This window comes from Malania oleifera, chromosome 12 (genome assembly GCF_029873635.1).
Source record: "Malania oleifera isolate guangnan ecotype guangnan chromosome 12, ASM2987363v1, whole genome shotgun sequence".
Taxonomy (NCBI): domain Eukaryota; kingdom Viridiplantae; phylum Streptophyta; class Magnoliopsida; order Santalales; family Ximeniaceae; genus Malania; species Malania oleifera.
In genome coordinates this window covers 69,307,371-69,313,554 of record NC_080428.1, presented here as the reverse complement: position 1 = coordinate 69,313,554, position 6,184 = coordinate 69,307,371, and the positions used below count along the sequence as shown (strand labels likewise).

Sequence of the window (6,184 nt, the reverse complement as noted above, 5' to 3'; positions counted from 1 at the left end):
ATTGCTGGAATGCTTCCTTTATGATACTTGGATGATTTCTTTTTTGCTGGCTCTTTTCATACCTGTAAAAAAAAAAAAAAAGAGATACGATTTTATCTCAAAGAAACTTGGGTTCTCACTTCTTGCAGCTTTAATCAAAATTCCCAAAGTCTCTGTCAAGTTTCTCACCCCACGTTTCTCTGACTACTTTATGGTGGTTCAACTCAATACTAAGAATGCTTCTACAGGGGGCTAAGATTCCTTTTAATTCCTACATTGCCGGCTTAAGCAGCCAAGTTTCTTGCATATTTTGAGACAGGCCTGGGCTATGCCATTCAACAGTACTTTTAGCCAAAAACTGAAAATTCTGAAGTAGCCTTTGAGAGATTTCCACAAAAAGGCATTTCTCTGAAATCTCTGACAATGTTAAAATTGCTAAAAGAAGAAATTTTCCAAGCTCAGTTAATGACTCTTACTTGTCCTAGCTCTGATTCTATTGCTTTAGCCAAACACAAGAAAAATGCTTATCCAAGTATCATAAGGGGTGAGGAAGATATTGAGGCAGAGATCAAGGATTAGCCAGCTGCAATTGGGGATAGAAACAGTGAATTCTCTTTACTGGTCAATGATAAAAGAACAAGGCTCAAATAGATGCTTATTTGACTCTCAAAAAGACAAAATTAGAATCTTATAATGCTATAAAGCAAGTTTTATCATTCTATGCAAGTCTTCTGGTTTCTAAGAATAGTGAGAAGTTATCTCCTGCAACTCTAGTTTCCTAAAGAGCTCTTGGTTGTGACTTGGTAGATGCTGATAAGCTTATGCTTGACAGTCCACTGAATAAAGAAGAAACTAAAAGAACTCTCTTTCATTTTCTGGTGAGGTGGACTGATGGCTTTTCTTTCTTTCTTTCTTTCCTTTTTTTTTTTTTTTTTTTTTGGCAACAATTTACAAGATCAACAAGGCTATGGTTTCCTTCTTCACAAGCGTTATTATCCATTCTCTTGCTGGGACAAGTGTTATCACAAACTCTTGAAATTACAGGCGCTACTATCTATTCTCTTGCTGTGAACACTTGGCTCTACAGTCATCAATTTGACCAACAAGATCAATACAATTCTGCTGCACCTTTTCATGCCGATTCATCAAGATTTAGGTAAGTCAATGTAGTGAATCCTTTATTGGAGGTGCAAATTTTGTTATACCAATAGCATCGACAATAGCTTCAAGCTCCTAGTGTTGATCCCAAAACATCCGCATGCCTCTCCCCCAAAATATTCGTACAAGGCTACCCCAAGACAACCCATCAGCTGTTCTTCTTGGCACTGTTTGATGACAAAGCAGTGATTGACATAATTTCTGCTGCTTTCTGTCTCACGTTAGAGCTCCCGTTATTCAAGCTCCACTTTATAACGTATGGTTTCACCCTCTGCCCAAGAGCAATCACAACTGCGGCATCACATTGGCATCATCAGGGGCCAGCTATTGGAAGGCATATAGAATGCCATCAATCAGAAGCTCTCCACAGGGAACACCAATATCAGATGCACACAATTTGCAGACACTTTCTCAATTGTTCCCACAACCATTCGTCTATATGGATCACTATTATCCTCGTGATTCTCCCCAAATTTCCCTACTATATCAGCAACAATTACTTTATTTTCTATCTCTACAATTGTGTCCACAAGTTGCTCATATTTCCTGCTATCTAAAGCCATCCTCCTGACCCAGAAATTTTTTAACAATTGCGGACGGATATTGTTTCATATGTAGTCAGCCTCAAACCCTCAGTGCTCACACACTGCTTAACCCTGCTTAACCCTTTCCAAACCATTTCCTCCATTTCTTCAAGTGACAGGAACTCCCGAATCAGGATAAACAAAACATCCTTGGCATAGTAGCTGGCCTATACTGCATCCATCAGAGGAATAATAAAACCAATTGCCTTCAAGAATGCAGCCAATAGCTTCCCTCAGTGTGACCTGATGCCCTTCCACAATGGCTTCAAGATGGAGCCAGAGCTCAATTCGATAGGGTGCAGGCCTCTGCAAGAGCAGCAAAAGAGAGAGAAGTAATTGTTCTTGCTTTCTAACGCTTGTTTAAGCAGTGTTAAATAACTTCCACCAGAGACCTCAGGTGCGGAAGAATAGCCCAGTAAATTAAAATGGCAATCTTCTGGACAATCTAGATTCAATTGTGACGAGCTTGACAAGACTTCATACTAACACATGGTTTTCAAGAAAAGGAAGAGAGCCAGACTCACAAGTGCAGAAGCAACGACACTGAAGGCCCTCGCAGTTGTGTTCAAACACTCATGGACGTTATCAATATCAGGATGCCTTACCACAATTGTAGTGACCAACCCAACATCTTAATGAAAATGGTCACTCTCCCATCTACATTGCATTAAGGTTTTCCCAGATGACAGAGACTCAATCTCAATCACTACCAGTATCTTATCCAAAAAGGGGAACTAACACCACCAACTTACAAGTCACTCTTATCAATAACCTTACCAAAAGAAGATGCCTCTCCTGATCTTCGAGGGTGGGCTGCACAAGCAATAGTGGGAAACAGATAAACAATGGACCAGCACCAAACTCATGAGCCTTATCAGTAAGCCGTCTTTCTGCTCTTCAGGAGACTACTCTTCCTCAACTTCTTCATTCAATATGCACTGAAGACTGATAATCCTCTGGTTTCATGAATGCCAACTCAGCAGGCACTTCCTTGGGAACATCAAACTGCTGCTCAATACTCACTTTGTGGATGATGTAATGCTGCGTCCTTGTGGGGATTGGGGCAGCGCGAAGTTTCCTAGCAGGTGTTCTAATAGGAATGTACAAAGCTGGATGTTCTGAAATCTTGTACCCCTCTTGCAGAAACATGACATCAAGTTCTTCATCCATCAAGGAGCCATTTCTGTATTCCATCTCTTTCTCCCATCACATCAAATTTAAATGATACGGAGGAATTGCACCCCTAAATTAACAGCACCAAGTATTAGTGTTGCTAGGTCACCCTCTTCAACAGGGATTACATTCAGAGTACATGCAGGAGCCAGAGTAGCACCCCATACTAATGTCGCACTCCCCATGGTCACTGGTGTCTCATCCCATTGCAATCTCTGTCTCTTGGGAGTGGGAGACCAGCCCCACAAGCTTTGGCACAACATCCCAAGTCATTCCAGCTGGGGTTGCACCCCCAGCTGCCGCATCCACATCAGCCTCTCCCAGTCTAGCCCCATTGTAGGGGTCTTCTCAAACCTACTCCTCCAGTCCTCCTAGAAACCCAGGGCATGGCATCTTCCACACCCAGTGTAGGGGATGCATCCTACCATTCAATCCCTGGAGTCAAATCCAGCAAATCTCAATCAGATGCTCTCTTCAGTCTTCACCTTCTTTGCGCTACCATCATCCTGCAATTGGTCCCTTCTGTTCCTCCTCTACTGGTAGGTGCCCGCATCCAATTCCCTCTCCTCTTATTCTCTTCCTCTTCTTCCTCCTCGTTTCCACTATTGCCCCTTATCCGAGTTTGGTACATAGCAATAAATGTAATCGGAAGGAATAGAAATCAAATATATCACTTCATTTCATCATGTCTCCATTTAAATTTTCATTCCATTCCTTTCGTATCCTATTACATTCTGCAAACCAAACATTAACTAAAGTCTCTCCTCCTCCCTTTCCAACGCCCTACCGCTCATCACCTCCCACAAGTCCTCCCAGATGGGATGGGGGTCTTACGACTCTTATCTGCATCAAGAAACGCATCATGCCGCTCTGGTGAAATCACCTGATAAAGCCGCCTCCTGCTGTAATCATCCTCTATATCAATAGTTCTCTGTCGCTTCCTAAACCTCGTATGGTCGTCGTCATCCCAAACTTCGGCACCTCCTTCAGCAGCGACTTATGAGCTGTAAAAGAAGCCAATTTGCGTGCAACTCCGAGTCCAAAGCATCAGAATCTTCTTCCACTTCATTGGTTGGGATCTAACTCAAATAATCCTCCTTCCGGTTACCCCCACCGTAGAAACCTGTAACGCAGGTGACTGACGCCTTCGACGCTAACTGTATCTTCTTCCTCTCTTCCTGCGTCCACTCTCAAAACCCTAAACCTGTTGCAATGGCCAACCAAACCTTAGAATAAAAATTAAAATAAAAACTGCGAAATTAAGACACAGACAAGGACGGGGAGAAATATTAGATGCAAAAAATAAAAAATAAATAAAAAATAAAACCAATCGATCGAATCAAAAGAGAATGAATAAAAGCAAACAACGATTCGAACGTAAACCCTACTACTTAAAACCCTAGAATTTGAATAAAAACAACAGATAGAGAGAACGAAACATTAGAAGCACGAGTGTGCACTTTTCGTAGCAAAAACAGAAAATAAATGAGATGACCTCATGGTGGCTTTCAACCAAACTTAACTATACAAAATAACCCTTATAATTTTACTAATAATTTCATGTCACACACAAAGGCTTAGGTTCATCATTTTTTTTCTATTAAATCGTATTACACATTTTTATCGCTAGTATTTTGACTCTCATTTGGGAATGTGCTAGTATTTAGAAATTATTAGAGAGAGTTTATTAATATTTATTTTTTGAAATAAACTATCTAATACTTTTAAAGCATGTTTGGAATTCAAAATATATAAGGAAATGGAAAGTAGAATTTGTGAGAATCTATTCTTTCATGTTTGATTATCGAGAAAAGTAAAAATATAAAATAAAATATGTAATAAATCAATGAATGAATTTTTTATTTTTTACATGAATAACATTTTATTTTTCTTAATTTTTATTATATTATAATAAATTTTTAATAATATTTGATATATATATATATATATAGAGAGAGAGAGAGAGAGAGAGAGAGAGAGAGAGAGAGAATGCAGTGAAAAATGCATTTCCTTCCTATTTTTCTTTTTTTTCCTTTTCACGAATAAAATTCTCTTGATCCAAATAACACCTAAGACATTTGAAGAGTCTTAAATATTTTGTGTACTATATTATCATTGTGAGATTTCTAATAATGTCATCACAAAAAAATATAGATAAATATGTAGTTTTAAAAAACCTTTAAAAATTTACAAATTTAAAGATTGCATAAGTTTAATAAATTTGGACCCATTAAGTAGATCCAGTATAACATTACAAAACTAGTGGACCTAAAAATTAATTTTGGGAAAAAAAAAATAAGTTTCTAAATTGTTAGGAGATTACGGTAAAAAAAAAAATTAAAGTCTAAATTATAAATAATATAAGGTGTTTGGATTAAAGTATAATACCGGAGAAGGGTAATGTTATTTTACACAAGTTATGACCATCATAAGCCCATGTGGCAGTAACACAGTGTGTATAGTAGGCAAGTTCTACTTTGTCTACGTAAACCGTGATGAAATGAGCCTATGACATTAAGCAATTTTTTTACGAGATAAACTTGCAAGCACATTAGCAAAAGAAAAAGAAGGGGGATAAAAATGAAGAAGGTTAATTTTAGCATAGGAGCAAATAGAAAGATAAAAAGGAAAGAAAAGAACAACTAAGGATATAATTTGAGGTAGCCCAAATTCCCCAAAATCATAAATTAAATATATCATTGTGATTTTGGATTGTGTATTTGAAAGTTTTATATTCACAAGACTGGTATTTTGTAAGAAATTTGTATCTTTTGTGTTATAGAATTAGAATGCATAATATTTTTAATGAAAATATGGTATGATTTTTAAAATTAATTGGCTTAAATGGTGTTTGCATCAAAATTATATAGTTTTTTTAAATTATAGTTTTGTTTAAATATTCATTGTTAGGTACTAGAATTTAAAACAATTGTTTTAAATTTTTTTAGTGAGATTTATTATATTTTTAAATTATTTGAAGTTTGTGATTGATGCATGAAAATTTTAAAAATATATTTATTACCTTGGCATTGTGGTGCATGTTTTAGTATTGTGAACATGTGAAGAAATATATCAATAATTATATATATATATATATATATATATATAGGTTAATTGGAGACTCAAATTGAGTTGCACAAAGCGTAGTAGTTCACCTCTTATTCTAAATCTCTTCTTACCTCTCTTAATATTCAATTTTGAATAACGCTCTCCAATTTTGACTATTACAATATCTTTTATATATATATATATATATATATATCATTAGATAAGTGTTAATATAAATAAGA

The 6,184-nt window shown here is 36.7% G+C and overlaps 1 pseudogene; it reads right to left on the bottom strand.

The window, feature by feature from the left end:
• Positions 1-950: 950 nt before the first annotated feature.
• On the bottom strand, positions 951-3,525 carry LOC131143993 (uncharacterized; annotated as a pseudogene).
• Between the last annotated feature and the right edge of the window lie 2,659 nt (positions 3,526-6,184).